Below are 24,174 nucleotides of genomic sequence, written 5' to 3'. Positions count from 1 at the left end.
CCTTACTGCCCTACTACGAGTTTCCTTAGCGGGTCCCTCCTTTAATGCCTGGTCTGACCAGGCGCTATGGACGGGACCCGTTAAGGGAAATCAGAGCCAATAACTGTACCGCAAATTGCGGTACCGTTATTAGCTACTTCCCCATTCCCATTGAGCCCTATTGGGCCCAAATGGGAATGGGGAATGGTTTTTTCAATGGGGATTTACTGGTCCCGCAAAGGTCGGACTACACCGGTAAGTCCCCATTGAACGAGACCGGTGCTGGTACCGTTATTGGAGGCAGTCATGGGGCAACGAGTGCCATGACTACCTCCAATCTCGGAATGAGGCCCAATGTCTATGAAACTGATCTATTGTTACTCAATAAACCGTGCACTTCCCCAATACCCACCTAAGAGATGGGAGGCACGCCTGACTCAAACATGCCAAGATAAGATTTTGCTCAGAAGATCCCACCATTACCTTTGTCTTCTCTAGTGCATCAGCTTTTCCCTGCTTCCTACGGGCTGCCTGATAGTAGTTAGATCTATCACGAGCCTCCACTACACAGGTTCCCTCTTCCTCTGACCCACCTTCCAGCTGTTCAGAAGACTGAACCCAGGGTGGCAGCAGGGAAGATGCCCACGGAGTCTATCTACTTGGCCCTCATCTCTACAATGGCTTATGTTCAAGACCCGGGACGCATTGAAAGCCTTTTTGCAAATACTGCCACGGAAAGACCTAAATATCTCAGTAAAGGGATAAATGTTATCTGCCGGGATGGTCTTGTGCATATTTATCCAAAGGCCACTCAACAACCGTTGACACGGGGCAGCTAAAAGGATGGAGACCATGCGAGCTCCTTGTAGTGATTTCTGTTAAGACAAAGCACTTGTCATTCAATATCAAACTAAACAAATCACCTTATTGAATGTCTCCTTCCAGCCACTGAGTCAGACAGGACCCACCATAAGGTAATCTGTCACTAGCACTGCAATTTCAAAGCCCCTTAACTGATTTATTATTTTATTTATTGTGCATTTGCAAGGCGCTTATACATCAAGTAAATTGTGTTTCAAAGAACCCACAGGGCTAAAGGGCAGAAGGCAAAATCTAAAAATGAAGAGAAGGAAAGAGGCGGTCCTACTAGGCCTTGTGAGCATTCAGAACGTGCAAGTGCTCTGGAAAGTTGTAATGTGATGCTTTCACCAACCTCTGAATCAACAGGAATGTGTCCCTCTGGCTCCAGATCAGTGTAGACACCGTGGTGCAGCAGCCTTGACGATCTACCTATTTTCAGGGCCGAGCTTCATTGTTGGCCTTTGGGAGAATGTGTAGGCGCATCAGCGCCCCAGAACATGCACTCCACCGCAAGTCACTCAAACCCTTGTGATAGTCCAATGATTCAGCGTGACAGTCAGGGAGGTCATGTGACAGCATTAGAGGGCCCAAGAGCCAGGTGTCCTGGGGTGATTTGCCACCCGGCACACGGATGAGGCACAGGGTGACTGGATGGTGGCGATGGTGGCTGTGGTAGACAGGTGAAGTGGTGAGGGCCAACTGAGACGCTGGGGTTGGGGGTGCTGCCGTGTAAAATCCAGCCCGTCTCGTCAGTGACGTCCCTTGTCACTTGAGGTCTCTGGAAGGAAGCAAGGGGCTGTGCCCGGTTCCGACAAGCATTACCTATTAAGGTTTTCCAGGGAGAGAAGCAAAAGACCCTCTCTGCTTATTTTATTATTTCATTTTATTTTTGTCATATATTGAGCGCACACCTAGTTATGCCGAGAAGCAGAGTGCTGGACATCAGTGTGGATTACAATTATAATGACATGTTATTTATATAGCGCCTTTATCCAAAGTGCTTTACAGAGCACATATTTACATACAATATCACCCAACCGAAATTGGTACTCATTTATCGACCTCGGAAGGATGAAAGGCTGAGTTGGCCTTGCTGGGATTCGAACCTGCAACGTGCAGATCACGTTCAGATCGCAGCAGCAAGTGCTCAACCCACTGAGCTATCTTACAGGCTACAAGCACATATTAGGTGCAGGGAGAAACAGTCCTTGCAACACAGCTTGCATTACTGGCACAACATTTAAGGTGGCAGTGAATAGTTGATATTTACAGGTACTGGAAAAGAAGTAATTGTACAGAAGGAGGGGGGGGTGAGGTGTGACAGGGTCAGAGGGGGTTCATCTGGAGGGATATAGGGCTGGGTGGATTTGGGGAGTGTATCATACACGCTGCGATGGAGCCTTTCCTTGAAGAGGAGGGACTTGATTTCTTTTCTGAATTACAGGAGGGTGGGGTAAGTCTGTTGCTGATGGGTATGAGGTTTATTCTTCCTGGTTTTGGTTCTTGCAACATTATCTCTATGCCTTTTAACTCCGTATGCAGCATTTTTTTTTCAATTTTGAGCCTTTGAGATAATTTACGCATGGCAATGCAGGATTAGCTCATTTGGTATAAGTCAATTGAGGCTCTAGAACACCTCTGAAGCGGCACACGTATTTGTGACAATAAATGTCTGGGAGACAGATTGTTCGTGTACTGCTTGTGTCTCAGAGAAGACATTCTGCACTCGGTACTCGGGCGCGCTGCGACTGCGATGCGCCTTGTCGATGAACGCTTCACCAAACCCAGGATCGCAAACAACAGCAATGTTCCAGAGTAAGTCTGTCGCGTGGTTTTAATGTGTGTGCATTGTGGCGTTGTACTGTGTCCCGTTTAATGCTTCACTACATCAGATTAAATATTAAATCATTCTGAACAGTCCTTTTTCTGTTGATGCAGTCATTATATTGAAAGCCCGCATCTGGGCACAACAGCATTATCATACAGCCGGGAGTGACACAGGAATAAAAATGAATTTCTGCGGGGGTCTCAGGGTCCCTACCCCTCGTACCTTCTGCATGATCGCCAGGTGCTGTCCTGCACTACACCGTTCACTTAGATGATAGGTGTCAGGGTGAAACCTCGCCAGGTCTGCGAACCACAACCTGCCACCAATGTCTGAATGTTAGCTCAGCCATGTGACACCAACTGGGACAGAGCACCACCTTCCGAGACAGTCCCAGCAAAACCGTGGCGTCTGGTCACCCTACACTTACCTCCCTGCATTTAGCCACGCCCACAAGGCTGTTTGCAACTCTACAGTGCACCTGTAAATCGCCTAGAGATGGAGTTGCCTCTCAAAATGGTGCCCGTGTGCTTTGTGTCATTTGAATGCTCGTGATGCAGAGAGTTCCACCTCCCCCTCTGCCCCTGTATAACCAATATTATGTATACTTTTCAGGCGCGGCTGCGCCTCCGCGCCCCAGTGTCTACACCAGTGGCCTATATACTGTGGCGCTGGCACCCCTCGGGGAGCCAGAGGGATTCTCGGGGGTGGTGGCTCTTCAAAAAGGGAGCATGGTGACTGATTTCAATAGAAAATATAAGCAGATATGGCATCTGGGGGGTTCGAAACAACTGTTTTACTAAAGGGGGGAGGCTCAGCATCTAACGATCCGAATACCAATGGCCTACACCTATGCATGGTGGCCTTCTGCCACCATGCGCATTTACGATGATATTTTCTGTTTATTACCCCTTAGTAGGAAACTCCGCTTTTCTAGCCTTGTTAATAGTAATGTCATAACTGCCTGAATATAATGCACGCATGAAGGAACCACCGCCCCACCTGCAGACAAGCAGATTCCTGACGACCATCAGCCGGCTTCTTGCACTAGCCTCCGTTCTCCTTGGGTTGTAAAGACGACTTAGTCAAATCCCAAAGCCTGCGGTGTACAGCAACCCCTCAGTTGGCCGTCCAAATGTTCTGCCACCAGGAAGAGGGGCAAATCAGCGTTGGTGAAATCTTAGTGGTCTTCCAGCGAAGGCAGCCACAGGCCGGCTTCTCGTTGGAGCAGCAGGCTGGGATGCCACTATTGTCTCAGCCTCGTGTTGGGAGCAGCCCAGCTGTCAGTGCTGCCCCTGGACTTGCCGTGTTGGGGGCAACATGCGTGTGAGTGGTTCTCTGGATTCGGGCCACCGAAGCTAGACACGAAATCAAAGCGACACTTCTTGCAAAGGAGGCGCAGGGCATGCAGGCGACGTTCAGCGCGTGAGAAAAGGACTGCAGACCTCGCCACTGGCATCCTGCCTCAGCCCTCCTTCTACCACACCACACACGCACACGTCACCTGTCCTCACCACGGCCACACAGCCTCTGCTCCCCTCCCCTAGACTTCATTCTCCACCCATTCCTCCCTCCGCCCTCCCGGTGCCACTACTCATCTTCCTGAGGACTTATCCGGCCCTTACTCAGAGTAAAATCAATTAATGGAGCGGAGCAGATGGCAACATTATCCCAGAGCACTTAAGGAGAAAGCTTTCGTGTAACACCACCCCAGTGCGGCAAACAATCCCGAGCTTATACAGTAGCCGGCGCATCCCAGTCTGCGCACAGGGTGTGGCCCTGTCCTGAGAAGCGGCCATGTTATGATCTGATTTGCATATGTTCTCTGAATGTTCCATAGCCAGGGGAGTTGCTAGGTCTGGAAAAGACCCGGGGCTAAACTGATGTCGGAACTGTTGGGACTGGGGGCTAGCTAGTCTTTTGGCTGTAGCTCCTGAGATTCTATGCGGGGCTACAACCAAAAGATCAGGGGATATAGCCCCCTTAGCCCCCCCCCCCCCTAGCAACGCCCCTGTCCATAGCTAAACAAAAGTGATTGCTGGAATGATTTGAATTAATCTTAACCTCTGGCATTGCTCTGGGTAACCCTCCACACCATCTCTTCGCCTGCCAAGACATTTCACAAGGGGAAAGAACATATGCAAATCAGGCTTGGTCGCCCCCCCTAACAAGGGCAGTGCAGCCGAACTGCTAGGTCACATCCCTTCTGCACGTGAATCCCCAAACATGTTTCGGCATCATTCGGACTGATTTGCATATAGCTGAACCCCTTTTGCAATGGCGCAGACGGGCAAAAACACAGTAGTGTGGAAGGTTGCCCAGAGCAATGCCAGTGGTTCAGATTAATTTGAAACCTTCCAACCCTCACTTTTTTGGTTTTATTTTCTGTCCCTATGTGGGAGAGGGTATAGCCAGACGTGGGTCACTTGCTTGCTGCACCATATGGAACCAAGCTGCACCTCACTGAGGAGGCCCAACTAGGCGAAACATGCCTGGGGTTGCTTGTGTTTCCATGCAGAGGGGACCTGGCCTAGCAGTTTGGGCAGGGCTGCTACCATTGGTGGCAGTACCTGACTGATTTGAATATGGCTGGACCCCTTTTGCAATGGGGCAGACGGGCTAAAATACAATGCTGTGGAAGGTTGCCCAGAGCAATGCCAGTGGTTCAGATTCATTTGAAACCACCCATCACTTTTTTGGCTTCAGTTTGTCTCCCTATGTGAGTATGTGAGAGAGGGTATGCCCAGACGTGGGTCCCTTGGTCCAGGCGCCATAGGGAACCAAGCTACACCTCACTGAGGAGGCCCAACAAGGCGGAAACATGCCTGGGGTTGCTTGTGTTTCCGTGCAGAGGGGACCTGGCCTAGCAGTTCGGACAGGGCTGCTCCCATTGGTGACAGTACCCGACTGATTTGCATATGACTGGACCCCATTTGCAATGGTGCAGATGGGCTAAAAACTGTGGTGTGGAAGGTTGCCCAGAGCAATGCCAGTGGTTCAGATTATTTCGAAACCATCCACCAATAACTTTTGGTTTGTTCATTGGTAGGAGGGGGGCAATGCACAGCTCCAATCCTCCAATAAAATATGCATAAACCAGTGACTTATTGCCTGTCACTAACACAGCGCTACGCGGGCGCGACCGCACCATATCCCCAATTTGTTTTTATTGCCATTAAGTCATGTTTGGCTGTCAGAATTGCAACAGGCCTTCCAAGCACGTGCTGTCTTTAAATTCATCTGTGGTCCAAGACCTGTGTCTCATGCTGTGGTAGGCTTCAACCGCTTACCAACTCAGAGGAGCTCTTAATGAGAACAAACGTTTTTGAGAATTCCTTGCACAACTCTGCTGATCTTTTCCTGAATGCTAGCCTTGAACTGTGGAATACGTATAAGGTATCGAGTGACCTTATTAAACAGTTTTGTGATAAAGTGACTCTGATGTTAGCGTTTGCTTGTTCCTATATATGTGTACACGCCTAATCAAAGGATAGATCAAAATAAAAACGTACCTGTTCTAGACTCAACAAGCCCGAACCCTCATATTTCCCTCCTCCCATAGTTGCTCTACAGTAATATCAATGTTTTTGTAATTGTGGTATATGTTCTCTGATGTAGTATGGCTCTCCCAGACATACTGCACGACGAGTAAAATGGGGGTACAAAGCCAATCCATATTTGCAGTCATCGGGAATAGATTTGTTTATTCAATTTTCAATATACTACAGTCAACAATAATAGAATTCCAAACAAGTAAACAGTAAAAAATCAAGAACAGAACATTTTATCAACTGTAAACTATTTCCTATATACAAAGGGAGCAGTAGAAGAAAAAGAAAAGAGGAGGAAACCTTAAGTGCAAAACACATTCAAAACTTCCCAAATGTCAGAATACATGTCTGCTTTTTTCTTATCCTGATATGTTACCCTCTCTCTACATGAAAGAATCGACAAGTCATGCAGCCAGGCCCTAGGGTCACTATTTTCAAATGTGTTTCTTGGCTACCAAAAGAGCTCTATAAGCACAGAAGAGTAAGCCAACGGGCAGATGAAATCCAACCGGAAAAACAAACCCAACACACATAGTAAAGGTTCACGGGGAAAGCGAAAGACCCAACATGAGCTCCATGCGTTGGAGAAAATCATCCCAAAAAGATTAGATTTTTGGACAGGACCAAAACATTTGCAGAACAGTCCCCCACACCCAACATGCAATATGTGACTTTCTATCCCTTAAGGTGGCAATGTTAGATAAAGGAGGGTTCTATAGTTGGTTGTCTTTTTGCTAGACCAAAGTACACGACATTGCCGTAGTTAATTCCTTGACTGCTAGTTAAGGTCTGTTTCCGGTTCGTTGCTTATTAAAAAGCACAAACCTTGTTCTAACAGTGCAAGAAGTTTGAAAAGTGCTGAAGTCACAAAAAAGTGGGAAGGCAGCAGGGCCGGACCTTGTCCCTATTGACCTGTACAAGGACGAGGAGGGAGCGTGGGCCCCTGCGTTGTGCAAGATCTTTAATGCCATTATTGGCCTGGGGAGGATGCCTGCCTCTCGGCAAAAAGACGTAATAATACCAATTTATTAAAAAAAGGAGGCAGGGACTCCCCAGCCAACTATCGCCCAATATCATTATTGAATAGTTTAGGCAAGATTTTGGGGAAAGTCATATTGAATCACCTGCAGGAATGGGCTGACTCCAACAATATAGTAAGTGGCCTCCACGCTTTTTTTTTCGTAAGAACAGAGGGACAGTAGACCAGTGCTTCATTCTTTTCGTGCTGGTGCATAAGTACACCGTCCTTTGGAAAATTATGTTGTATGCAGTATTTCTGCTCTTCAGGATGGCATTCGATGGGGGGGGTCTCTTGGAATATCTTATGGCGCACATTGTTAGCACAGAAAGCCTCCCCCCCTACAGCTTGTTTCTATTATTCAGTCACTTTATTCTGCGATGGGGGCAGTGGTTCGCTTTGGCCTTGGTGGAGAAGTAATGCCCTGATTTGATGTCACCAAAGTCGTGAGGCACCGGCCCCCAGCTTCGCCGGTGGAACACACGCGGAGCTAGGGGCTCGGTGAAATATGCCAGCAAGGATTCTGGTATTTGTATTCTGTCAATTAATATGGGAGGAATGTCACAATTGTACACGTTTTGCCTACAACATTTCTCATGTTTATAAAAGATGGCTTGAAAAGTACATAAACCATGGTAAGGTACACACACAAATATATAGATCCTTAAATGTATTTGTGTGTGTACCTTACTATGGTTTGTTTACTTTTCAGACCACCTTTTATAAAGCAGAGCATTGTTGAAAGTTGAAAGCCAAACAGGGGCGTGAGGAGGAGAGAGGGGCGTGCAAGTGAGTCATGAATATTTGCCCAGGATGTCATGTGGCAAGATGGTTTACAATCCTGGAGACTGGAGCAGTACACAGCACCCTTTGGGTCTTTTTGAGGCCGGAAATGATGCTCAAGTGTTTGGCTATCAGGATTTCACCCAGGGTGCACGTTCCCAGTGTTGACACTTACCCACAAGACCACACAAAATTGCCATCAAAGCACATGTCTCATATTTGAATATTTTGTTTTCCATGGAAAATTGCACTATAGATTGCTGGGTTTAAAAGGTGAGTACCTTTTATAGTTTGCCAGCGTAGTTATTGGGAAGAAGCAGCATGAACGAAATTGCAGCATTTTAAAACTATTATTTTGAACATTTCCTTTGAGCAGAGTTGAACTGCTGTCTCCGTCCCCTCTAAACTCTGCCTTCTCAGAACCCCACCCCCTCCTCCAATCCGGCCCTTGTGGGATCCCCCTTGAATGGTTTTCCATTTCCACCACTGCCGCCCGTCTTCTGCTATTTGTAGACCGTTTTAATCCTGATAGTCCAGGAATACATCTCCCTTTCTCTGCTCGCCCAATCAATATGTCAAACTCAGTATCTGTCTGAATACTTGGAAAAATTGAAATTTGATTAAACCTATATCAAGGACCTGTATAGCTGAGAGCCTTTCACAGTATCAAGAAGCTCCCCTGTATGACTGCCCATTGTATCTGTCATTACAATGACCTATTGGGAATCCGGGGGCGATTATACATCCCAGCGGCGCCTCCTACCTCATTTCAATGCTGATTGTGCATCTAGTTTCTTCGAGGTCAGGCTTCTCCACCAGAATGTCTCTTTCATTGCCACGCAAGACAGGGTCCCACGTGGGATGCCTTATTAGGCTCGAACTGGCGTATAGGGCAAAAGGGAACTTCTCCAAGGGCTGGCCGATCAGGCTAATGCATGCCATGCTTGCAGGGCAATGTGAGCCAGTTTGATGAGTTAATCTACTGTGCAGTAAGTACTTTTGACCAACGTTATTGACCCCATGTGCATAAACATGTACTCAGTGGTACAAATTTACTAAAAATTAGCCACCATGCACTTCTCGGTTTGTAGCAAAGAGAATCGCAAAGCGATTCACAATTGTAGATAGCTTTTCTATTGGTGCAAAGGAATATTTTTTGTCTCCAGGTCCATTTACCCATTGTAGAGTCCCGATAGCTTTGGTGCGCTTGGTCGACTTCCTCGGGAAAGGCGACTGCAAAATCTGGAGATCACCGTGCACGTCACTGGCTTTTGGCTGATGCTCCTTTATAGGTTTAAGTCCTGTCACTCCTCCAATTAAGTTTTTAATGGGGGTCACCGAGCCGACCCCACCAATTGCAGACACCAATTTGATCCATGGTTTGCCTATTCTTCACCTGATTCGAGCCGATGACTGCTACAGCACTACAGCACGTTGCCGGACTATCTTGAGCTGACTCGAATGTCTCAATATCGGCGATCCCTAGAGAACAACCGACTCAAAATGTCTTGAGACTGACTCAACCTATTGCAAAGCAGCTAGAAGCCTGGGTCAACAATGTCGACCCCCAAGAACAAGCATTATTCGTATTTGAAATGGTTTTGTCCTCCTGGGCTACCTTAAAGGGCCCTAGTGACTAGTATGAAACCCTTCTCTAACTTTTGAAAAAGACATCAGCAATGAACATGACATTGCTGCTGAAATTATTGCATGAGTACCCGTCTTCAGAACCAGAAGGCCTCCTTTCACTGCAAAGTCTGCTTAGTTTGTGTCTCTCTTACAGGGGTGGGTTATAGTTTTTTTTGATTACTGTGTTTGTAGTTTTAGTTTATTAATTAAAAGATCCTATTTTTATAGGACTTTGGTTGGAAATTCTTTTATTTTGTACCACAGCACTACAGTTTGACTGCTTCCCTGCTAGCGCACAACCAGTCATTTGGTCAAAAACCAAATGGTCGAATGACCATTTGATTGACGTAAAATGGTCGAAAAAAAAGGTTGAATTAATTTTTTTTTTTTTTTTATTTTATGGAGGTGTTCCCCCCAAACCCCTTTTTTCTTTATTAAAAATATTTTTAAGCAACCAAAACTTAAAAAAATATATATAAATAAATAAATAAAAAATTCGACTTTTTTTTTCGACCATTTTGATTCGATCAAATGGTCATTCGACCATTTATTTTCGACCATTTGACCGGACACCGCGCACAACCGTCTTGAAGAGTATAGCTTGCCCTTGGCCCATGCTACCTTGAAGAGGCGAAGGAGGCTGTGCCTGTTTCACCTTCATGATTGGGATCACTGCTGGTTTAGTAGTAGCGTGGGGTTGAGTAGGAGTTGTATTCACTACTTATCCCTGTACTCCTGCAGGTCAGCAGTGGTTTCATGACAGATCCCTACAGTATTGAGCCACTTATCCGTACAGCATTCTCCTTTTTCCTTCCCAGGGCCTAGGTTATGCACCCTTGAATGGTTGCAACCCCCCTAAATGTAAATGTAGCGTTTTAAGCACACAGAGTATGGGCTCCAGCCTTTAGAACCTATTCCCAGTACACATCTGACCTCAAGAAGATAGCAGTAGCTTTGGAAATCACTCAATACTTTGAGGAACCAGCTCTTGCTCCTGGCATCCCGCCATGGGATGAACAGGGCATTTCTCTGCAATGTGAGTGATAAGCACGCTCACAAGCATTCTTGCCTAAGGTCCATTCCCATCAATTGTGTATTTATATATATATTTCGGATTAGCAGAGCACAGAGCACGGAATTACACCATTACTGCTCCCCCCCATCACTGCAACCTCTGAAAATGTCGACTTTATTTTTTTTTCCGACCCCCTTTACACCACATATATATGTGGGGGGGGGGTAATCGCATATAATGCAAGTAGGGGTATCTGCGGGGGTCTCCCCGGCATATATATGTGGTTTAAAGGGGGTTGAAATTAAAAAAAGTCAGTAGGGGTCGCAGTGATGGGGGTCGCAGTAATCCTATAGATCCGCAGAGCACTGCATGCTGGCTAACCCCAGTCTGTAGGCTCATGGGGCGAAGGGAAGGGAGGAAACAGGATAGGAGCGATGAAAGTCCAGATGTCCATAGCAAGCCAATGACGGTAGAGATGCATTTTGTTGATATGGGTCATTTTTGTACAGATGAATAAACAGCTCTTAGGGTGGGAGGGTTCCATGTAGAGGTAACACTTGCAGGGCCAATTTTAGGCATCTGACTGGCTGGGAGAAGAATTCTAAGTTAGGTGAGAACAGCCAGGAGACCAATCCATTGGGTTTGGAGGAGGGAAGTCAATGGGGGAAGGGAACTGCCGAACAGATACTGGAAACGGCGCCTTCACAACTTTCCGGGAATTTGAGGATGTCTCCGACTGCTGGGATCATCAAGTGATTAGCATTAAACCTGCCCAGTTTGGAGACAGTAGCCTCGGGGCAAAGAGCAGGGCTCAGTGAGGAGGGTCTGCGGGGTCACCAGTGAAGCTCTTTACTGCCCCATTCCAGGGTCCAACTGCACAAAGGTGCATGCCCGCATTACAGAGCGCTTTGAAGGACAGTGCTCAGCCTCAGTTTGGAAAGTGCTTTTGAAGGCCAGTGCTGGCTTTGGTATCTACATAAACAGGCTTGAAGCAGTCAGTGGTCTAGACTACTATGGGACAGATAGGGCCGACATGAGGGAGCACTACACAGGTGCCACAATTGCGGGCTACAATGAGGGCCTCTTATCATCATGAATTTGCCGGAGAGAGGGAGATCTGGCAACCTCATGAAGGTTGTTTGTCAGGGGTCAAAGAAGGCTCTTGATGCACTCAGCGTTACACTTTGTACGAAACGGTGCTCTTGTCTGTGTTCCTAAAGTATACTGTTATACAGCTTACACTCAGGGCTCTCTGCGTCTTGTAAAGTGCTCATGGATTCAAATTATAAGCACCTCTGCTGAATGTGTAAATTCAATTCATTTGTAAGGATTTTGTAGCACGGATCAGAGTTGGGGGATAAGCATCAGGTGGTCGGCAATGTTTTAAATTTTAGATGCCAAGTGCACTGGAGATAGTTTGGGCGATTAGCTTGGTAGGATGTTGGCCTCACATAGTAAACAGTATACCAGCTCGCAATGGCTTGCCCTGCCAAGGTCAATCTTACTGTGGTAGTCAGGGCTGGCCTTAGCAAAACAAAAATGTGGCACACCCCTCGCCCCGCGTGCCCCATGTCATGTGGCGGGGGGCACCACATTTTGAAATAGGCGCCGATGCGAAAGCATCTGCGCCCTATTGTTATTACATTTTATTTCAAAAGGGCGCCTGCAGCGACTTCTCCCACCACGCCAGCTCGGGGAAGACCTTGAAAGACTCCTCTGATCTGGCGTGGCGGGGAGCTAATGGCGCCCGGGCGGATGCCCGGGAGGCCTTCCCTAAGGCCGGCGCTGGTGGTAGTGAACACTTTCTCACTCATTCCTGCTAGAGTAGAGGGCACCTTTACTTTGGATTGGTTCCCAGAAACAGGGTTGGTCTGGTATCAAGCAGTGGGCTGGGGACAGTGGGAAAAGCACTACTGCACCACTCCTTGGCTGCATGGCAATGGATGTCCTGACGCACTGGCAGATTCGCCTAGGCTCCCATCCCCTTCACTCGCATAGCTAGAGAAAATATGATGATCACTACAAAAGTGTGCAGGTGCACAGCAGTGATCTGCAAAGACAGACACCGCAGCAAACGTGGCAGCCATCACACCATGTGTTTGAGTGCATGGCACAGGAAAGCCAAGCATGATCCATGCAGTGGTGATCCCTGGCAGCATGAGGCAAGAACTCTGGTGAGAGGTTTCGGTGCAGTATTTACATGCCAGTGGGGACCGCAATGTGAGAGTGTGGAAAAAATGCACAGAAGTCCGATTTCTGTGACTTCTCCCAGAATCCCCGCTCATAGGTGCTGAGTACATAGGGGAAAAATGGGGGTAAGGGGGATAGTTCCCCCCATTTTCCTTGGACAAAGAGGACAGGAGTGTCACTTTGCCCACATAGAGATTCGGCTAGTATTTTCATGGCGCGACCAATAACCCAAAAAATTATTTTTTTAGCGCTGTGCTCGTGTATACTGCTGGGCCAGGCAGGGCTCGTAGCTCTTCTCCTGCTGGGCCAGGAAGGGCTCGTAGCTCTTCTCCTGCTGGGCCAGGCAGGGCTCGTGGCTTTTCTCCTGCTGGGCCAGGCAGGGCTCGTGGCTCTTCTCCTGCTGGGCTCGTGGCACTTCTCCTGCTGGGCTCAGGCTTGGTGAAGTATTAGCATGCATGATGCAAAATTAGCAAGTGCTTCTCGCTTCAAAGTCAGGAGGATTTCTGTCAATGCAACCTCTGATCCTTGAATGAAGGGGGGAGAACAGGCCGAAGGTGTTTGGCAGGCTCAGGAGTAGTAGGGGGAAGTGAAGGATCCTAAAACAGAATGTTGCAAAGACAGCTCAGCAAGTTAGGAGACTGTTGCTGCGATGTTGCATGTAAAGACCTGCCTGTAAAGCCGATGGCTTTTTTCCAATCCCTGCTGCAAAATGTGCTGTAAAATGTGATTTTTCCACCTGGGATGGTTGTCTCAGTGTGAATGTCTGCCCCCGTAGCGAAAATCAAAAGTTGGCACCCATGTCACCACTCATTTCTGAGGGTGGGACTCTTCTTAATGGTAGAGATGGTGTCGTAATGCTATGATCGTCTGGCTGCCCCTTCTCTCTCCTTGCTCAGATTTCTAAACGGACCCAATGCCTTGGCGCAGGTCCTGATGTTGATGATAAGGCGCTTGAAAGACATCATGGGATCGAGGGTAGGGTGACCGATTTTAAAAATCTAGGACAGGCCATAGACATAGAAGTAGGACTAAAGTAAACACAAATACAACTGTAGTCCTACTTCTATGTCGGTAGCCTTTTGCGGGGGATCGGGAGGGGGTGTACTCACACAGGCACACTCCTCACATTGGAGGGGAGTGGCCAGGGAGGGGAAAGGGGAGGAAATGGGGGGGGTGAAAAGCATTCACACCCACATTCACACTCAGGAAGAGTCACCCGAGGCCAGATTAACAGGATTTCGAAATCAGGTCCCGGCAAAAACCGGGACCATAGCCAACCACCCTTGTAATCTCAGGATGGGGTTTATAAAATTAAAAAACACCCAGGACCCTGGGCGGTTTCCCGTGACTGACCCGGGAAAACCGGCGTCTGGTCACCATAGTCGAGGGCATGTTAGGCAAGTACCTTTTACTCATGCATGGTAGTGTGTCTGGAAGTGTGTATTCCATTGCATAGTCTTAACAGTGTGAGTCTAGACTTTCTTTAAAGAGCCCGGTGTGCATTTCGGCTGGGTTGGAAAGATAGAGGCCACTCTGGGGGATTAACCTTGCCATATTTTATGATAGAGCTCTGCTGGCCAAGTTTGCGCTCTGGAAATATTCTGAATAAATAAACGATGTGTAATAGTGAAGCTAACCTCTGCTCTAAGAAGGGCAGGCATTCTGCCAGCAGACAGGGTCTTGATGTCTTGCTGCCAATGATCGGGTAATTACAATAGTACCTGAAACGATCCTCGCTTTGTATAAAGCACCTGGTTTTCTTTTGGAGGTATTGCTTGATTACACGGCTTGGATGTCAGCGAGCCACGCTGTTACTATGCGTACTTAGGGCTTCATTCATCACGTGCATGCTTGGGAAGAGGGAGGCTGCGCGTGGCCACTACCTCCCGCAGTGACGGAGTGTGCAGGTGCGGAGCAGTAGTGAGAGAATAGGGGCTTGAGGTAGGCTCAAGAAGGGTGGTAGTGAAGAATGGAAGACCAAGTTCTGCGTGGTTTAAATAAGCCATTGACGTCCCTATGCTCTGCTTATTTAAATACCACTCCAGTCCATACCGTTATCTCATAGGCACTGATGGGCTATGGCAAATCATGCGCTGTCCCACGCTATGTCTACAGCTTTCTCTGGTATAGAGACAGAGGGCTCTATACACTCCAGCTGCACACGCTGTGTCTGAATTGCGGTGCCAAGAACCCCTGCTGGCTTTTCTTAACATTTTATATGTTGTCAGTGCTGGTCCATGGCCACTGCACCTGACATTATACAGGCCATTCATTTTAGTGGTTTGAAGTTTTGCTCTAACAAGTGGGCATGGCCTAAGTGTGGTGCTAATTGTTTTTGTGAGGGTGTGGGGGTGTTGTTGCAGGCTGTTGTTTTTTTTAGTTTTAGCTGGTTGATGATGTTGACCTTCTCTTTCTGGGTGTTTCTTCCGTTGTGATACGTTCATTGTAATATTTTTTTGCTCTGGCTATTCCAGCTCTGTATACTTTGGTATGCGATTTTCTTCTGTTGGTCAGAGTTTTTCCTCCATTCGTGTTCCAGTTTCCTGTTCGTTTTCTTTAGTGCTCCGAGGTGGGGTGTGAACACCTTCTGCCTAGCTTTCTGTTTGTAAAGCCCTTGGTCAAATGCGGAAATGGTATCCTGCCCAGGGCTGGAAATTGAAATTATTAATTGTGGGAACCCACCAGCGAGGGAGATGGTGGGGAGTTAGCAAATGCAGGAGCCCCCAAATAAATAAACATTTCCATTTCAGGAGATTAATTACTAACAGCTAGCAAATAATCAGAGAACATTGTTGGCTATGATGTTCAAAGCTAAGTATAAAAGGTGCACACCTTTTAAATCTACAATGCTTTCATACTATGTTCTGCTAAGTGCAATCCTGACAAGCATATTCACTTATAAGCTGACCAGGCGTCAAAGGGGTCAAGTGGATAATTCTCCCGGCTTTCTTTTTATAAAATTATATGTAAGTGCTGTTTGTATTAAAGGTCGTTTACCCACCTCTCCGTTCAAGAGGTGCGCAATTTGTAGACATGTTCTACTGTCCATCTCTGTTTGTGAAGTGCTTTAGTCTGTTGTTGCATGAACGCCCTTCTGCACTTTTCTCTTTCTGTAGGGTGCCTTGTGTCGCTATTTGTATAAAATGGCTTCCGCCCACCTCTGTTATTACGGTGCCACCTGGGTTCCGTTTGTATTAAAGGCGTCCTCCCCCCTCTGTGTTTATGAAGTGTTTGGTTGCTGTGTGAATGGCAGGCCTCGGGATGCACCCTGACGTGAAGTACCCACTGCGTCACCTTTGTTAATCCCGCGAGGCAGGCTCTCTCCCTGAGTGGGGCCCAGTGTGAGTGCCCTCTCCGGGACCTCAAGCAGGCCCTGCGGCGTGATAGGCATCAGTGAGATGCCACGGGGCGGCGTTCCTGCGGGAGGAGAGCCGGCCTCTACGGGCGGGCGCCTGACAGCAGGCCTGACCTCTCGGCATTGTTCTGGAACACAAAGAGCGGACTCACAGCCGGGAGCTTTGCGGCTTTAATACCCAGGACAGGAATAGAGCTAAGGCGCTTGGCTTCTCCTTTCGCGGAATCCCCAGAAAAACAACAGCAAGGTCTCGCTAAATCCGGGGACACGTGTCGAGGCGGCAGCTGTGTCAATCCTCTGTTCCCCAGCTACGCCCCCTCCCCGCTCACACTGGCTCCGCCCTCCCCCAGCTGTCTCTGGCCCAGGCCTTCCCCCGCGAGCAGGGCAGGGAAGGGGTGCCACATTTTGTATTCCAAAGACTTGTGCTGTGCCGACAGGTGATTTATGGCAGTGGAGCATTGCACACAAAGAAACAGCAAAAGTTTAAAAAAACAGTTCCATCCACCTGTCAACAATCTCCTATCTAGCAGACCCCTTTATTCACCAGTGGCAATGTCCAGCGTCCATGGAAACCGCAGGACAAGCCAGGGGTTCCTACCGTTGCCCCTTCAGAGTAACAAGGACCCTGCCAGTGGGACGACACCCACACTACAACTAGAAGCAGGAACTCAGACCTTAACACACAATATGCGTCAGAGGATACTGCAGTGCCAACTAAGGCAGAGTGCAAATGGCACCCATGGAGAGCTGCCTACCCTTCGGGCTTGACACAGAAATATTGAGTATTTCACATTTTGTCGGGCACACAAAGCGTGCCTTACGGGTAGGCTGGCCGGGCGGCCCAAGATGCCAGTTCGGGGGAGTTTTTAAATGTCTCCCCCTAGCTGGCGTGGTGGCAGAAGGCGTGGCAGGCGCCCTATTTAAATTAAACGGAGCGGAGCGCTTTTAATAACTATAGGGAGCTGATCAGCTCCTACCTCCCTCCCCCCCCATTAACAGGGCTGCACTTGAGGGGAGAAACACATTTTTGTTTTGTCGCTCAGGGCGCTGCGGCCGCTGAGGCCAGCCCTGCCGGCACAGCTTGCTTTAGAACACTGGGTTTTTAAGAGATTGTCAGCTGTGAGCAGTCCTACGTGTGCTTCTGAAGGGCATGCATGCCCGCAAGCCCGGTTGGCACGGGTACTGGCTGGGAGGCAGCCAGAGAGGGCTTAGGCCTCGAGTCTTTAAAGTGCCTCATTCACAGTGAGGCATATAGACATGGCGGGTGACCAGTGGGTGGTAATGAGCATGCAGCGGCTGTTGCAATGACTCTAAGCTCTCAATGCATCGAATAAGGTTTCAGGCGGCATTTGTACCATCGTAGTACATAGTGCTTAATGTGCAATGCATGCTCTCCGTGCATTGTAGCAATCTAAACTATGTTTCATTCATGGCCATTGTGGAAGCCTGGGCGATGTTAAAAACTGGGCTTTGTTCACTTATTGGGCACTGTAGACACCAGAGAAGTAAGTATGCACCAAATATGCAGTGTTATGACTGTCCTCACATCTCGGGGAGAAAGATGGACAGCAGAGGCGTTGCTATGGGGCTGGGGAGGGGCTGAGGGGGTTATAACCCCGGGTCTTTTGGTTGTAGCCCCGGATAGAAGCTGAGGGGTTACAACCAAAAAGGCTAGCTAGCCCTCAGTCCCGACAGTCTCAAAATTAGCATAGCCCCGGATCTTTTCCAGACCTAGCAACACCACTGATGGACAGCCTGTCCTCACCCATTTAGTAGAGAGACCGTATCGGAAGTTAGGTCTCAGCATACATCCCAAAAACCTTCTGCTGAGTATAGACTTAGACAAAGCTGAGGACATGTTCAGGATACCCGCCGCCATTTGCTTGGTGGCGGTCCACCAGATGACACTTAGTCACTGGTTTTGACACCATAAACTGGGCTTCTTTCAGCTACAATCAATACAGTTCTGCGGTCAAGTTGTACTCTTGAGTGAGTAGCTTCTCCTGTTTCTTATGGGGTTCCACCGGGTTTATTCTTGTCCCACTCCTGCTTAGCATGTTTGCATGGCATTTGCAGGAGCTCCTGCTCAACGGCATTCCGTGATGTTGCAGATGGCATGTCTGTTGGCCAGCAAACATCTGCCATTGCAACCACCCAAAATATATTTTAAAAAAACATGAACACTGAATGCACTTCAATTGGCTGAATCCTAATCAAAACAAAAGAATACAGAGTGTGTACACACATGCTATGTTATCTTGTGATATATTTATAAAGCGCACAGACGCCAACCAAGGCATCAGGGTGCTAAAAACAAGAATACAGCGGAAAGGGCTAGAAAAGACAGGTTTTCAGCGAGCACCGAAACAGGTAGCTCTCTTCAACAATCCTTAGAGTAAAAGGAAGAGAATTCCATAGCTGAGCTTCAGCCACTGAGAAAGAGCAGCCACCAATACAGGAGGCCTTAAAACAAGGCGCAGAAACCAGACATACATCAGCTGAACGAAGCACCCGAGCTGGAAGCTATGGTTGAAATTGGGCCTGTAGATATTCAGCTCCGAGCCATAAAAAAGCATGGTGGACATAACAAAGGGCCTTAAATTGGATGCGCTTAGCAACAGGAAGCCAGTGAGGGTGGTGGAGAGCCGCAGAGATATGGGTACGCTTAGGCGTAGAAGTGGCAACTCTCACTGCAGAATTCTGCAAGATCTGAAGACGCTGCAATAGATACACGTGTTGCGCCAAAAACCAGGCCTTACTCCAGAGGAGACAAAACAAGAGAGTATACTGCCGGAGCTCTAAATTGAGAAGGAAGGATCTTCCGCAGAATTAAAAGTTGGCAATACCCTTTCTGTCAGATGGCACCTATCTGGAGTTCAGCAGGTAGAGACACTGATATTTTTACTCCAAGATCTTTCACAGATGATGCAGGAGAAGGGAGAGGACCCAAACCCGGTGGCCAGAAAGCAGCAGCAGATGGAGGCTCCGCCACGGGCACCTCAGTTTTCTCCCCGTTTAATTTAAGCCAGTTGTTCCCCTAGCAAGTATCATCCCAACCTGGAACAAGGTCGATGGGGATTTTTTTACTCCACCCTCATTATTGAGGCTCATGCTAGCAGTGAAAGCAGTACTTATAACTCACACTGTATTCCCCACAGCCAACACAGACCCCTTTTGTCACAATTAAACTGCGTTCCTTGCTCGTGCTGAACGGGGCATCACATTTGATTATTGCAGCTCTTTGTTAATCAGTGCACCAAAGGGACAAGTCTGAGTTTTACAAAATACCCAGCCCGATATTCGCCCAGTACTCAAAAGCGGCATCACATTACATCGGTTTTTGAGGGCTTACACTGAGTAGCGGTGAGGGCTTGGATTTCCCTCAGAGGTGCCGCTATATTGCATAAGGGACTTAACGGCAGTGCTCCCAACTACCTTATTCAAAAGCCCACCTGGGACCTTATTCTCAATGTCATGTGGCTAGTCTCCGCTCCCACTAACAAGCGTCCAGTGCAAGAACTGGGCCAGATTTTTCTGGAATCGAAATTGGCAAAAATAGTTTCTCCGGATCCCATTTACGGGAGAACAAAAAAAAACATACCCACCATGCAGCACTGCACTCACAGCGATTACTTTTTCCCAGTCGTCCAAGACTGGCTTCCAAACTCAGAAGAGTCTGCTCCTTTTTTGCTTTGCATTCAAGCACATTAAAGGCTATTGCCTTTGGATGGTGGCAGAAACAGAGAGTGGTTAATGGGGAACTGCTCTGGTCTGTTGCATGGCACGGTGAAAAAAATGTTGGGCAATTAAAAATAGGAGCATAAACCTCACTGGTGTGTGAAATAATAACTACAAGCAGGTAGTCATGAAATGCATTTTCTTTCGTTGTGTTCCTTTCAATCTTGATAGTACAATTGCAAAACACAGAGATTACAATCATTTTCTATTTCTTACATGCTCCTAGTTTGAGATATTGTCATGCACCGAGGCGATTGGTGGTTGCTTCCGCGTTGGCGGCTGTGCCGCGGTCTACGCCACCATTAATGGTCCCGTTGCACCGGTCTAGTGGCTTCCAATATGGCCACCGCTGGGAGGTACTTAATGCATACACTTCAAGTGGTCGGCGCATTGCAACCGTTACGGCGATTGTTGTTCCTCTTTGGTTAAGATGCTCGTTTTCCTTTCTCGCTTCGCCCCGAACCACTTTCCTCTCTCTTTCTTGCTCTTGGCTTCTGCCAACTTTGCTCTTTGCCTTTCCAGGTCATCAGGTTTTACTTTCTTCGCCTCTTTGTTGTTATATTCCTTTATGCTCTGCTTTCCTCTTCTTGAGTGTTAGTTTCTGTATCCAGTAGTGGGTCATCCCACGTATTTTTACTCTTTCCGCCTTTTCTACTTCCTGGTCTCTCTCGCGGCTGGCTTTCCTTTCTTACCATCACCGCGGATCATCCCGCTCCACTAATCGGCTTGCTATCACTCCGGTTAGGTCATTTGTTTACATTTTACGGCAGACCTGTCTACTGGACTTCCAGACTCTGGACTCCGAAAATTGTTGAACAACGAACATTTGAGAGATATATGTTGTAAAATTGATTTATGATGTGATCTGTTCACATTTCAAGTCATCTCTATAAAAAGAGCCTTTTTTGTTACTTTTTACAAGGCCATCCTTGCATGTCATGTCTCTGCTTCTAGCCCCACACTTATCACTCTGGCCACTCCACCCAAGGAGGTGGATTGCCAGAATGCATTTCTTTCCCTTTTTCAACGCTGGGCTAGTTGGTCAGCCTAAGTCAGGTGACACCACTAATGTCCCTTTCCGAGGAAGCACAAGAAAAATGAACAATATTCAGTATTTAGACAAAAAGCAAATATCCTCACTTTTTCACCCACTGTGACACCTTTTCTGTTCAATAGCGAATGGTTGCTCATGGGCCGGAGCTATGATATGATATGATAAGTCATTCATAAAGCACCTATACACAACTGTTAGAGTTCACCAGTTGTGCTAAATTGCTTGCACATATAGAAGTGAACTCTGCACTGACTTTCCTTTATTCAAGTGGCTAATTTCAAAATGCCCATCATCTTCTAATGTAACCGTCTCCAAGTATCAGAAGAATAAAATGGAGGTCTAGGTAAGTGCTCCTCTTTCTTTCTCCCACAAGGTTTCTCTCTGTGTGGATATGCTGTTAACTGCGACCATAGGTCCAGCTTCGTGCCATAGCGTCTGTATCTTCTAATTCCACAGTTGTTGTCTTGGCTGTGACAACAACAAAACCATGAGGCTACCCACCAATATTTGAAAGAGTGCATAGTTGCCAACATGACCCATTCCAATCTGTAAGTGCTTATCCAGTCCTGTTTTTTCTTTGCATTCTGGGACTTGTAGTGCGATTTTTATAATGGGAAAAGTGGAACTACAAGTCCCAGAATGCAAAGAAAAAACCAGGACTGGATAACCACCTACAGATTGGAATGGGTCATGTTGGCAACTTTGCAAGTGCGATCAATACATGCAAAAAAATAAAGGGAACAGGTCCATGAACTGTAGATAGAATATTGATAACACTGAAACAATCATGCAGTGAACAATTAAACATGTAATTAAACATTCAGGCGAAATAGAATATTTTGGTTTATTGAGCATATCCAAACAAATTAAGTTTGAAAACATATCGAATTTCAATTCCGTTAGAAACAAGAAAAAGGAAAAACAGTGACGTGTTGCCAGTAAAAAACAAAAAAATGTGACCATCTCTGGAAAACACACAAATCACCCATATACTACCAGCACCACATTAAAAGGAAGTAAAGCAACGAAAGCATGAAAGGGACAGAGAACTAGCAAATCCTGTTAAAAATAAAGCAAATCCTGTTAGAAATAACACCTAGAGCCACATGCGTAGTCAACTCTGTACTGGTGCATTCAATTGATACATGCAACAACAGTTCAAAATTGGGGTAAATGAAGCCGAATGTGCTTGTATTCCCCTGCATTAGTTTTGAAGGAACTTTATCAATTAAAGAAGTGTTGTCACCTAGTCAAGTTTCGGCTGTGGAGGGCCAAATTTCTGCGAGGGCCCAGCCTTCTTCAGGACAAAAAGGAAGTTCAGGAGACGGGCAACTGTTTATGAACTTTCGCTGACAATAAAAATAATAAGGGAAATGCATTCCTGCTGCAAGCCATATGAAGTTAGAAAAAGAGCTCCCAAAATGAAGCACCAGGCACAGCCAAAAGCTGATAACGGCATACCTGTAGGAGTTGTCTTGTCAGTAACGTAACAACATGGCTGTGGACGGGGGATGTTGTAATGTAGGCTATTCAGAGGCACAATTAGGCGTGACAGTGGGTTTACAACAATAATGTAATGCATTGTAAGTGATCTTGTATAGTACCTTTCTAACACACCCCCCCTTACATCATTTACTCTGGTAAAGAGGGGCACCATATAGTAATAAGCACTTGTGGCGCACAGAGTCCAACATATGGCCCTATCTAGAGTCAACGGCTGAGTGACCTTGTCCATTTCCTGGAAGGAATTACAGATTGGCTCACTTTCATGTGGAATTCATGCACATAAGCCTTCCCTAAACTATTAAGAAGGAGATAACCACGTAAGGCTTGGATGAAACATGGCTGCATTTGTTTACAAAGTTCCCATAGATGTCTGAAACATTGACAGGGCCTTAAGGACATCACCCGGGATCAGTGTCCAGGAAATACTTAGCATGAACCTGAAGAACTTCATGACCCATAAGTCATTTCCAGCCTGGAAAACTAGGAGGGCAAACTGAAATACAATATGTATTGCTCCGATCTGAAATCCAAAAAGGTATTATAGATCCAAGATATATATAAGCTTTGATTAGCTTTTTTTCTTGTTTTTCTTTCTTTGATATATATATATATATATATATATATATATATATATATATATATATATATATATATATATATATATATTCAGTAAAAAAACTTTGTTAAAGGGACTTTATGGTTAAGTTGCGCTACTAAAAACCTATGAAATTCAGTGAAAAAACTTTGTTAAAGGGACGTTATGGTTCAAAGTAAAACCGAAAAACCCCTGAAATTCGGCAGTTATGGTAACATAACCAACCATAACTCTCGCCACCGTGCACTGCTAACACTAACACCCAGGATATCAAAGATGACATCACAAATGTCATTGATGACATCACTGATGACATCACATGTGCATTTACTTTTCATAAAAACTCTGTACAAGGGATTCTTATAATGCTGACCAAAAACTGTCAAGGATCATTGGGATAAATATAATGAGCTAATTAGTGCATTAAGCAATGCATTGATATAAATAGCATTCTATTATGAAGTTCTATCCAGTATACTAAGCTACTCATGCAGAAACATAGGCAGTGCGTGCAGCATACATGATGAAGGTGCCATATTCATAATCTTGCCATGTTGAATACTGAAATGATAACTGCTTTCTTATTAGAGTTTTGCGTACTGTGAAACATGTAATAAGTAGATAATAAAACCCACTTAATACATAATTATTACAGACAAAACACAAAGAGAAAACAACACATACGAATATGAGTATATACAGGGACAGTGAAGTAAACAAAAAAGCAGAAGTAGTAGCAGAAAGAGTTCATAACCTAACTGATTGTCTTTATGCAGAGAAACTATTGCTCTGTTTCAAAGCTGCTACTTACCATATGTATGTGTATCACATGATGTGACTGCACCCAAAGGAAAGGAGAGTGAGTATAATGTATACAAATATGAGCATATACAGGGAAGGTAGAGTAATAAAAATAAAACTATGAGAAAGTGCTGATAACCCTAATGATTATCTTCATGCACAGAAAGGATTGCTCTTTTTCAAGCCTGTGTCTTCCGCTATGTATATGTTTCATATGATGTGACTTGACCCTAAGTCTACAAATATAGTACCTTTTCAATTTTTACTTCCTGAC

At 46.4% G+C, this 24,174-nt stretch overlaps 1 protein-coding gene across 6 annotated transcripts in view; it reads right to left on the bottom strand.

Moving 5' to 3' along the window:
- Positions 1 to 24,174, bottom strand: part of PCBP4 (poly(rC) binding protein 4) — a 263,525-nt gene that overhangs the window by 176,841 nt on the left and 62,510 nt on the right. For 2 of the 6 annotated variants that reach the window (XM_069644021.1, XM_069644026.1), the window contains exon 1: positions 3,668 to 4,188. The exons of the other annotated variants lie outside the window; for them this stretch is intronic. The gene's annotated coding sequence lies outside the window, so the exon portion shown is untranslated. Of the gene's footprint in view, positions 1 to 3,667; positions 4,189 to 24,174 lie in introns of those variants that run through there. 6 annotated transcript variants of the gene reach the window in all.

This window comes from Ambystoma mexicanum, chromosome 2p (genome assembly GCF_040938575.1).
Source record: "Ambystoma mexicanum isolate Mex_15411 chromosome 2p, UKY_AmexF1_1, whole genome shotgun sequence".
Classification (NCBI taxonomy): Eukaryota; Metazoa; Chordata; class Amphibia; order Caudata; family Ambystomatidae; genus Ambystoma; species Ambystoma mexicanum.
This window is presented reverse-complemented; position numbering and strand designations above follow the sequence as displayed.